The sequence below is a fragment of the Diadema setosum genome, chromosome 2 (genome assembly GCF_964275005.1).
Source record: "Diadema setosum chromosome 2, eeDiaSeto1, whole genome shotgun sequence".
NCBI lineage: Eukaryota > Metazoa > Echinodermata > Echinoidea > Diadematoida > Diadematidae > Diadema > Diadema setosum.
The window spans coordinates 45,944,972-45,956,733 of record NC_092686.1 but is presented as its reverse complement, the minus strand read 5'-3'; the positions used below and the strand labels follow the sequence as shown (position 1 = coordinate 45,956,733).

General features: G+C 40.9%; 1 protein-coding gene across 1 annotated transcript in view; it reads left to right on the top strand.

The window, feature by feature from the left end:
* The first annotated feature begins 10,092 nt into the window (after positions 1 to 10,092).
* The window catches only part of LOC140246056 (cyclin-dependent kinase 17-like), a 96,391-nt gene continuing 94,721 nt past the window's right edge, over positions 10,093 to 11,762 (top strand). Inside the window, exon 1 of the mRNA XM_072325501.1 lies at positions 10,093 to 10,195. The gene's annotated coding sequence lies outside the window, so the exon portion shown is untranslated. The remainder of the gene's footprint in view (positions 10,196 to 11,762) is intronic.

Below are 11,762 nucleotides of genomic sequence, written 5' to 3'. Positions count from 1 at the left end.
CCAACATGAACATCAGTATCAGACCATCATTACTTCACTAATGATGACTGCTTTTAAGGCAGACAACAATTACAATCTGTTACACAACCAAAAGGAAATCAAAGGCTCACTTCTTTTTTTTTTAATTCATTGCCATACAGGAATTTTTCTGATGAAAAACACAATGCTAACTAGGTGCATACAAATTGGTCTGGAAACTTGGATTATCAAAAAAAAATATTATTAACTCTGTATTGAAATATGTTTGCGTACACACCTGCTCGTTAATTCTTACCTTGATTTAATGAGGTGCTTTGTCACCCAGAATAAACCGACAGCTCTCACACACTTTTTATGTATGTTGCCATGTGCTAGAGGATAAAACAAGGAGAGATCGGTAAACCATTGCACATTGCCATGGCTACAGACCAGCAATTACGACACAAACAAATCAATTTTCATTTGGCACATCTCTTTGAGCAAATTTCATCCCTCACCACAGTGACAAATGCTGCACAGCAATTCTAATTTACATTTTCATTGTCCTGGTGGCACTGAAGCTCATCATTTAATGTTCATTGAAATTTTATGTGTTGTTGGAAATAATCTTCATTGAAATTATCATTAAACATGTTTGGGACAACAGATGGGCACATGCTAATACACAATGACCTTCAGAACTTCTTGCAAGTTTGTGAAGAACACTATTCTTTGGCATTCCGTTTGTTTGTTTGTTTGTTTGTTTGTTTTTTTTTTTGGGGGGGGGGGTTATCTGTGCTCTACTGATTGAATCTTTGTGATCAAATTGCAAGTATTTTTGCAAAATTCATCAAATTTATGTTTGTCAACAAGCATCTCTACTCTATATGGCTACATTAAATTATGGCTCATTGAAGGGTGAAATAGTTAAGTAAACACACAAAACCTTTTGTCAAGGCTTTCATTACCATACCAGAAATTTGAGAGATTTCAGTAACTTGTTGTGCCCCAAACAACCAATCATAACATCAGTAGTTGAAATCATTGCCAAGAATACTACAGATATAGCTTCTAAGTCTGCAATTTTTTTTTTTTTTTTTTTTTTTTTTTTTGCGATCTGGTCATTGAAAACCAGCACTCTTAACATTTAATGCTATTGCACGGGTAGGTGATAACCTTAGAGTTTTATTGCTTTTTCCACTATTTTGTAAAGGGTACATGTATGCAGTAAGGTTTTTGTAGTGGGTTTCACATTCCCAAACAATACTATGAGTCACACCCTACTTGTTTTTGGAATACCAATACAGGAAATACAGTCTGGTGCCATAGTCCATGAGACCAAATTTCATAAGAACAAGTAGGAGGAAATGATTATCATTACCAAATCTTTTAGCGTCGTCTCATTGGTACACTTTCAGTGCAAACAGAGACCCCTTATTCGTAACTTCACATACCAGTACTTATTCCAGAATCCAGGATAGTACAGACATAAACATACAAGCACATTGTAGCAAAGATTTGTATGCATACATACTGCATGATGTTGTTCAGTATATCCTGAAGTGAGTGATGTGCTGCTAGGATACCCGCATCCATCACCGTGGAGACTGCATCACCACCATATTCTACACTGGACAATAGGGGAAAAAATTACCAATTTGTGATTAATGATGATGATGATGAAAATGCTTTGAATGAGAGTTGGAAATCACACAGCCCCTATAAAATGAGGGGGAAAGAAATATGACACAGAAGAGTTTGAGCTTATTAAAAAAAAAATAACTTTTCTAGCATAATGAAAGAACACTTGACTAACCGCTTTCAAAAAGCAGGGGGAATAATTGCTACCCTTAACATATGTCAGTAGCAAGTTGATAGAATCTGTAATTTTCATGAAAAAGGAATTTTTGTGGAAGTCCCTTTATATTTTCTTTATATTGTTGTCCACACATACATCATAACCTCTAGTAGTCTCCTCATCCAGCGGTTCCAACACCAAAACTGTAAAAATTCATAACTTTTGCATCAATTGTCAGATTTTCCTCAAACTTTCACTGATGTGATCTACTAATGTTACTGCTTTCACTCAATCAACATATCTCTTTGGGTTTGGGTTTCCTTTAACCCTGGGGCGCTCCTCTGTACAAACTCTGTATGTAGTACACACCAGGGCTGGTCACAGTTACACAGAACCTATTATTGTAGTGATGTACATCTGTTCAAACTGGAGTGAAAGCCCAAGTCCTCTTGCAAGTCATGCAAAATTCAATACTTTAAGATGATGTTATCTATTCAGCCTTGCATAGACATTTTATCATGTCTCTCTTAGCATAATGCATCAGAAAAAGAACAAAAATAACAGGGTTTCACAGAGGTTTATATTTGTGTGAAATCAAAATCTACTTGACAGTACATTTCTGAAGGATAGATTTTACTCAATGATTCTTTGTTTGGTGCTTTTGTTTGTTTGTTTCTCTGTTCTGTTACCAGCACCTTGGCACCTAAAGTTGTAATCATAACTACAAAAGTGCCAAGTAAATCATCTTCCTACCATTCTAAAAAGCCCTTCAGCGGCACAAATAGCAGTGAAACTGTACACCTGGTGACCGGGCCTAGTGATGGGTAGACACGACAGCTTGCGCCTATCAATGGGAGATTCGGCCAATCCTGTGTCTGCATTTTCAGCGATATCGAAATTGAGCAGCATCCCGTCATTCCTGAATTGCTCCACACCGTCGGATACACTGCATAGGGCATGTACATTCACAGGAAAGGAAATAATGATATTCACATAATCAGATCTCACTTCATGATTTTGTGAGATTGTGTGATACAATTTCAACTTTAGTCTTGTGTGGTTGAAGGAAGTGGCTTTCACAGCAGTACGCTACATACTTTAGTATCACAGAGACATGGGGATAGGTCCTGTTGGCTACCATTTATTGGCTCTAGCTTTTTGACTCGACCGAAACCACAAAATTTTTTTTGACCGAAAGATCGGTCTGTATCTGGTCTTGGGGGATATGTTCCGCGGAGACTGTGTCTGGCTCCATGGATCCCTTCCAGAGGAGAGTGATAACGTCAAAAAAAATAAAAGACTCCTCTGGACAGAGGGATCTTTCTGTCTAATACCGGTAATTTATGTGCTATCCTTTACCATCCAAGCACATGCACAGGTGCACATGTGGGCCTACCCCCTTCCTTTTTTTTTTTTCAATAATCTTTGATTTCTACAATGTAACACACACACAAAAATCCAATCAGTACATGCATGATACGAAATTATGGGTGCTGTTCGTTATTCCGAAGGTTCGTTATAAGGAAGGTTCGTTAATCTGAAAATGAAAAGGGGTTTGTTAATCCGAACATTTGTGGCATTATTCCGAAGGTTCGTTTATCCGAAAATGAAATACGGTTCGCTATTCCGAAGGCTCTTTTATCCGAAAATGAAATAGGGTTCGTTATTCCAAAGGTTCGTTAATCCGAAAATGAAATAGGGTTCGTTTCTTAACCTAAGGTTCGTTGATTCGACAATGAAATAGGGTCCGTAATGAACCTTCGGAATAACGAGCTTTGGTTTATTTTCGGATTGACGAACCTTCCGAATACCAAGCCTTATTTCATTTTTGGATTAATGAACCTTCGGAATAACAAACCTTATCACACTTTCGGATTAGTGAACCTTCGGAATAATGAATCTTTAGAATAAACCTTTGGAATAACGAACCTTCGGACTAAAGAACCTTTGGAATAACGGACCTTCAGAATAACAAAATGTAGGGCCTAACCTACAATGTAAATTACACCCTTTCTCTCTCTCACACACATACACACACAAATACACGCACCACACACAGATTCTAGAAGTTTTTCTTAGTAGAAATTCTACATGTAAACTGTTGCCCATAATTATTAACATGCCACATGGCATGGAGTAACTGCGACCAGCAGCCCCAACGTACAACGTACAGTGCAGAACGGCGGGTCTCCGGGGCTAGGCATGGAGTAGCTCCATGTGTTTTATTAGTACACGCTAAAAAAAAAAATAAATAAAAAAAAAAAATTATCCTGGTACCGCACTAGACGTCCTAGATTTTTCTCACCTCACACAGCCTACAGCCCTGTCGCGCTCGCTCGCTCTCTGTGTAACAAAAAAAGTCGTGCTTCGCATGGCGTCTGGTCAGGCCAAGGAGGTACACATACTAGCCTAGTAGTGTTAGATCTGAATAGTACCTCCTTGGTCAGGCTAACCTTGTTGAACTGGCCCGTCGGCGGCCCGACTATGACATTGACGTGGTCTCTGTGCGAAGCATGGCGCTTGTCGGTGGCTCAGCCTGGCCTGGCTGTGCATGTGCCTGTGTTTTCTAGTAGACATTGTAGTATGCTCTTCACTTCAGTCTTAGCTCATGCCGATTCTTCCCGTTTACACGTATGGTATCAGTTCAGCAATTTCGACACTTACCGCACACTTATAAAAGGACATAGCAGACTTAAGAAATGACAACGTCGTTGGACTCGCAGCCCTCTTACTACTATACTGCTACTGACTGGAGCCTTGTTCATTGGTTTGTGTACAAACGTCAAGAAACGTGCCGTCGTAAACCCCATCATGCCATGCCTAGCATGCCTAGCAGACTACCACAGCTTAGCGGTTGTAGTCTGAGTTCCAGACCAACAAGTTTAGAAGCGCAGGCAGTTGTTCCGGACCTGTCGACTAGTTGTCTAAAATACTACAATTTCCTTCCCAGATAAAACGACAAAAGAAGCTGGGGGTAAATTACAGAATACCGGCAACCAATCACGGAGAGCGCAAATCGCTCTGAAAAGAGCGTAATTACGCTTGCTGATAGCAACCATCAAAAATATTAATCCGATCTGCGATACGGTCCGTGATTCGGCTGTCGACGATTGCATTAATTTTGTTTACGTGTGTTTTCTTTGCTCAGTGCGATGAGAAGTGTGGTATTCATACGTTGTTTACGGGGGTTTCGGGGGTGCCCCCCGATAGCGATAATAATGTAGTTCTAGATCCTGACGATGCTAGTCTAGACTAGCCGAATTTACGATGTATACTCACGTTTTTAGGAGTCGAGGATACTCCATATCCTAGAAATCGATATAGCAATTTAGGTGAGACAAGAAAACAATCACTTATCTAATTGCTGGTGGTATAGCTTACAGTAGGTGCTTACGCACTGTGTGGGTGCGCTTGACAGCCCACCATGTTGACTCTATGCAGTCGTACAAGTATAGTACATTGTGCAACAGAACAGCTTATGATGCGTACGTGTGCAGTGGTAGCGCGTATTGAGTCTGCAGAACGCGCGCATGTTTACTAGTACAGTGTACAATATGTATAGCAGTTGAGTGCGCACATGTGTCTTGACAATACGCGTAAACGCGCTGCCTTGCCAAACTAGTGTGTAGTGTGATTGATCGTGATTATAAGATGGCTAAGTAATTTCCAGCTAGCTGATTGGTCAAAGTGTGCCACGTGATCATTCGCGAAAAGTGTCTATCCCTGCACGCCCGTGGGATTTTCGCGCACCCAAATTGTCTAATCCACGGTTGAAATTTTCGCGGTGTTCAAATTTTCGCGCATTTCGCGCAACCAGAAACTAGCGCGACCCGGCCAAGCGCGAAAAATTAGTCACGCGAAAATATCCACTTTTACAGTATTCAACACAAGCTGGGATGGGGTAATCTCGGGGAAAGCCTAACGTTACTCTGGGCCATTTTCCAACGGTGAGTACAATTTCAAAATCTTTGATATTGGATTTATTTCATTATTTCTTTCTCATACAAGGTATATTCACCTCGCGTTTGAAATTACTTAGCCATCTTATAAAAGGAATAACGCATTTTCCCGTCGTTGTTCAGCGATATGCAGTGCACTCGAGGTTTCTTCTTCGCATGCACACTCCACACTCGCCTCCGGCTCGTGTGGAGTGCGCATGCTCAGAAGAAACCTCTCGTGCACTGCATACTCGCTAAACAACTCCGCGGCATGCGTTATTCCTATAATGACTTGTGCGATTGTGTCGAAAAGAGTGTAAGGAAGAAGAGTGCTGCTGGCTGTGATGACGTCATCACCTTTAAAATAGTTCCGTCAAAATCGGCTCGATTTTCTTTATCGACGATTTACTCGAGTTATCTTGATTTAGAGCAGTTTTCCTCTGAAACCACTCAATTTTCATAAAAATTGTGTGGTCAACCTACTTTTTGACGGCCGTTCCGTTCCCGGGCTTTTTTGGGGCCCCAGACGACGGGAAAGACGAATTTCAGCCCTTCGGGCTGAAATTCATCTCTAAGGGAGAGCCGCCGGAGGCGGGGCCGAAGGCCCCGCGCCTCCGGCGGCTCTTATACGCACCAATATGCTAATTTATATGACGCAAAACCGGTATTCGAAGCTGGTTCAGCTTGGTGGTCCTGCCTTCGGCAAAGGGCAGCTTCAGATAGGGCGCATATTGTAAAAGGGAGTACAATTTACAAAGGGTCTGGAAACCAGACTACCTCACCAGCTGATCGGGCGTAAATACTACTTCAGTACTCAATTCCAGTACACACCATTAAACCCAAACAACAACAGGATCAGGTGGAAGGGGCGGGGAAGGGTTCAAACAAAATAATCCTCCTCCCTCTGGCTTACTGTATATCAGGCGAGCAGGCGAGCAGGGTCAAAGATAATAATCATCATAGTACTACCCTTCCCTACAGCGGCAGCTGGAGAAGGGGGAGGGGGAAGCGGTTACCCCAGAATCTTTTTTTCAAACACCCCTTTTCTGTAGACCCGAATAATAGATTTTCAAGCAATATTGATCTGTGAGTGAGAGAAAAAAAAAAACACCAAATATTGTATTTTCTTTGGGATAGGCCCGACGGACCCCCCCCCCCTCGCTCTGGATGTCGCTACCCTCCCTCTCCTGCGTGCCCCCCCCCCCCCCAATCGATGCATATTGACGCCTCCCCCCCCCCCCCAAAAAAAAAAAAAAAGTCAAGGGGCAAGGTAAATAATGATGGTGCACGCATTTCGATATCATTTTCACGCAAAAATCATACTTCAATATTTTCTTTGTATGCAAAAAAAAAAAAAAAAAATACTGTTTTGCGACACTGAGACTCGTGATGCGGTACGGTGACTGTCCATGCAAAAGTGTACTTTAAAAATCATCCCAATTGATGTATAGGAGTTGATTTCCTGAAAAAGAATGTATACCGTAAGCAAACGATCTATATAACAGAAAGTTATTGAACTTCCCCATCATGTTTTCATAAAAGGGTTATGATTAACCTTAACTAAACATACAAGTCTAGCTCCCATGAGGGCCTATGTTTTTGTGGGGACTTCTTTTTTTTTTTGGGGGGGGGGGTCGATAGATTAACGAATAGGGCCGAAACATCTGCTTTTCATCTTGAAATAAATTTTGCTTGTACGAAAAGGAAATAAACATAGTAAAAAAAAAAAATTGTCAACAAGTTAGTAAAGGAGGCTGGTGGGTGGTGACGATGGTGTCACCATTATCTCACTTGTATATGGCACACTGCTTCCAGAATGACTGTCAGCTTCCAAGAGCATGTGAAACTTAACAGTAAAGGTGGGATAAACATTTCAGGGCCGATGCCATTTAAAAACAAAACAAACAAACATGAGAGGAGAAAAAAAGATCATGACAAACTTTCCACAGAATGATTGTGAAAGAAAAGCAATAAACGACGTCGACAACGACGACGACAACAACAACAACAACAACAGCAACAGCAACACCAGAACGGTACACCCCTTGCGTGGCCCGTTATGCTGTCACAGTGGCGGATCCAGGGGAACCGCAACCGGCGCATGCCCCCCCCCCTTTATTATATATGTTGAAACAAAAGAAATAAAAAGAAAAAATGGGGGAGGGGTACGTGCGCCCCCTTTAATTTTGTAAACGCGCCCCCTCTTTACGGGATTCCTGGATCCTCCCCTGCTGTCATTATATATTCATTTGTGGTTTTTGTTTGTCCCCTGATGGTATGATAAAATTACAAATTAACATCATATTTCAGACTCTCATGCAATCATAATTAAAAGGGAAAAGTCAATCCGACTCATTTTAAATTGCTGTTACTTCTTCTATTGATATAATAGTTCTTTTTCTTGTTGCTATAAGTGCCGTTTTCATTCGAAAAAAAACCCCAGCATTTTTATAGCTGATGATTAATATTGTTGTTACCATTTTCCTTTTTTTTGGGGGGGGGGAGGGGTAGGCGGGTTCGTTCTTATTGGTATAAGCACATTATTACTGCATATTGCTGCATATTTTGTAAACGATAGCGTCTTGAAGCCAGACTATGCTGCATACTGACATTGGGGTTTCAGTCAGGCAGTGGCTCCCTTATTAATTCATATCCTGTTTATATATTCACCTGGCCAAAGAATGCACAAAACATGTTTTCGAGGAAACATTATACAATGTATGCCAGTGCCAAAACGGCAGAACCATGCATGATCGTTTATAGAAGCCTTAGAATGGGATAAGTGGAATAAGATGTAAGATGGATGGAAAAAATGGTTATCTATAGGGAAAGTTTCTTTTTTTCCGTAGTTACTGCATTTCGATAAAACATATAAGTATTTATATCCGCATGCTGAGCATACACAGCAACCGCCAACAACTTCAAGTTCTTTGGCCATGATATATGCATGCCTCTTATCTCAAGCTCTTTCCTATTATTGACTAAAAAAAAAAGAAGAAGAAATGAATCCTAAACCTTTTGTTGCAGTCGTTTCATTATCTATGTTGTGTCTTTTTATATGTGATCAGTTTGGCCTGAAATTGAAAGTCGTATCTATAAATGACAGGCTAATTATGATGTACAAAATACACAATAATCTTACTCCTCTTTCAGCACAGGACTATATTATTAAACAGGCTATTCAGTTGACGAGAGCCTCGCAACCACACTCCTATCAGGTACCATACTCAATCTTGCTGAATCGCATCGCCATTCGTTCTTTCCAAGAACTGTAAGGAACTGGAATTCCCTGTCGTCAGAAATTGTTTCAGCGCCATCTGTGGGATCATTTCGAAACCGTCTAACGGTCGATCACAGTGGCTAGTTATTTTCGTCAAATTTTATATGTGCTTGTAAATATCTGTAAATAAATTGTATTATAATGTAAATAGTACAGTCTGCAAGAATCTTCAGTCTATTGAAGGAGGGAGACTTAATCGGAAGAAGAAGAAGAAGAATCTAACCACACTGGCATGCAGCAACGTCGAATTAAATGCACGTGAACTTTGGGGTCTCAATGGAAATACTGTCGCTGTCAATCTGTAAATCAATCAGTTTATCCATAAAAATATTCAACAATCTGTCAGTCGAATAACAATCTTACAAATTTATAGGTATTTAACCATAGGATATCTTTACATCTATTCTTCTAAGTTCGTATTTGATAATGCCGATCCCGAGGCTTTTGCCACATTTATTATCTCATCATGTGGATGAAATATGAACAGCCTGATGAAAATGTTGGGTAGGTCATTTATATCCTTCCAATAAAATGATAACCGTACTCACTACCCATACCAATATCCAACAAAGGTTTTCTATTCTATACTTCAGCTTTTCCGGAATCTAGAAGGAAATGATACTTTGAAGTGAAAGCCAACAATTTATTTTTCTTTTCTATTTTACCACCGCCAATAAGGAGCTCATGTTTTTACCGGCTTTTGCATGTTTGTTTGTTGGTATGCTAGTTGATTTAATACTGAAGAAGTAGGAACAGATTTCGATGACAGCTACGGGAAAGGTCCGTTGGGAATCAAATATAATATACCGGAACAAACAAAATAAGAGTAGGCCTTTGTACTTCTAGTAATATAGCTGTTGAGACTATAGGACGCAGTCGGGTAAAACACTGTTCACGTATTTAGCTAAAGATGGCGCGCTCCTAAAAAGTTAGTACCGTAGGCGGACTCGGCCAGCCCAGCAGCCAGCGAGACAGACGTGTTGTTCGAGCTTGACAAACAACAAAAGACCCGTTGGCATTTCGGCATCGATTCATGGCAGCTAGCTCTGCCTGCGATGTTACATTATACACGGTACGGATACCGAACTACACACACGCAACAGTAAGATACCAATAGAATTTTGCATACTCGTAGTGCTAGTGCAGTGTACGCCCGCCGCGACCGGTCGGGTGTTGTTGCGGAGATTGCACAATTGACGATAGGAATTCTAGAACAGTCAGGTAAGCATAAAACAACATTATATCCCCAAAATTAAGGAGTGCAAACTTGAGAGTGTGACTGAGCTTCGAAGTTATTTTGAAATAATGTAGAGGAAGCAGCGGGATGGTGTAGGAGAGGTCTGTACCAATCGTTTTTCGGTCATTTTGTTTGGTGCTGGCCTGCCTGGTGGGCCTACCTACGTACTGTACTACGCATATTTGTCTGGATTGTACAGTAGATTTAATCGTAACGTTAAACCCGTATGGCCGTAGCCGTACGACCCATTCATTTCCATCTGGGTATGTCGGCAGCCAGCTAGCAGCACAGCGGCTGGAGAAGTCTGCAGTAGACACTGTAATTTACTATTAAAATATGTTACCGGTATGTACATGTAGCTACCTCATGTGACGAGTATTTTTAACGCGACTGTGGGCTTACTGTTTTGTGTGAAATATTGTCTAAATCTAAAATGACATCTTGGGCGACTTCGACACGCCCGTACAGAGTCTTTTCTTGGAAACTGTAAATTAGATTAACGTTAGTTATAGTGTAATAATGGAGTCGTATTCATGGCAGTTTGTTTGCTTTTTTTTTTTTTGACACTATGACAGTATTAAAAGTAGCCCGACCAGACGCTGTAAGTACGCTGTGCATCGACGTACCTACGTACAGCGACTGGGCTGTGTATAGTTATATTAAAAGTAACTACACGCAGCCGCTGTCGCTTTGCGACAGCGCTGCACGTGTACTCCTTCGCAGACGTTGTCATTTTTCAGTGGTGGTTGTGCGACTCCTTCATGAATATCTTTTTGAATCGTGGAAAACTAAAATATAAGGAATCCCCGTAATCTATGATAATCATCCAATAATCGGTATGCGTATTTTTTTTTAATTACATCAAAAACCTACCGAAATCCGTCCTTAAAATCAGGTCTGTGAGCGTCCGTATTGCTTCACTCCTCATCTTCTGCGTGTTATTGAATGGCAATCACTCTCCTATGCTACAACGTAGGTAGTCGGAGGTAGTCGGAGTGATGTCATATCATGAGAGCAGCACGCGCGGAAATACATGGTAGAAGACGACAAGCTTTACGTAACACACGAAACGCACGGGCGTACGTAAAATGCTAACACGGTATCTCGGGTTGAGCGTTCGTGGCTGTTCGTTAATTTTGTGAATCATCGCATAATCTACTCCGAAAAATTCAACAATAAGGTTTGGATACCAACAAAACACCAAATTGAACTCGACCATCAGCAACATACGATATAGGTGGGTGGTATTACTGTTCAAATCAAACAAAATAAAAGACATTTTTGTGGTCTTGCCGTCAAAAGCGACAGTCGTTTACGTACGTTTAAACACTAGTACATGTCAGACTGTTGTGCTGTGCACAGCGGTCTGGTCAGGCTATATTAAAAGATGCCTGATAAAGTACTGATGACCTGATCATGGGCACACCCGAGCTGGAACCATCCTATTTAATTAAGGACAAGATGTTTGACTGTTCTGTTTACAAATTTATTGTTGGAAGAAATCTGAACTGAGTAAATTTCACTCACGGCTTTATCTAGCAGTTACAGATA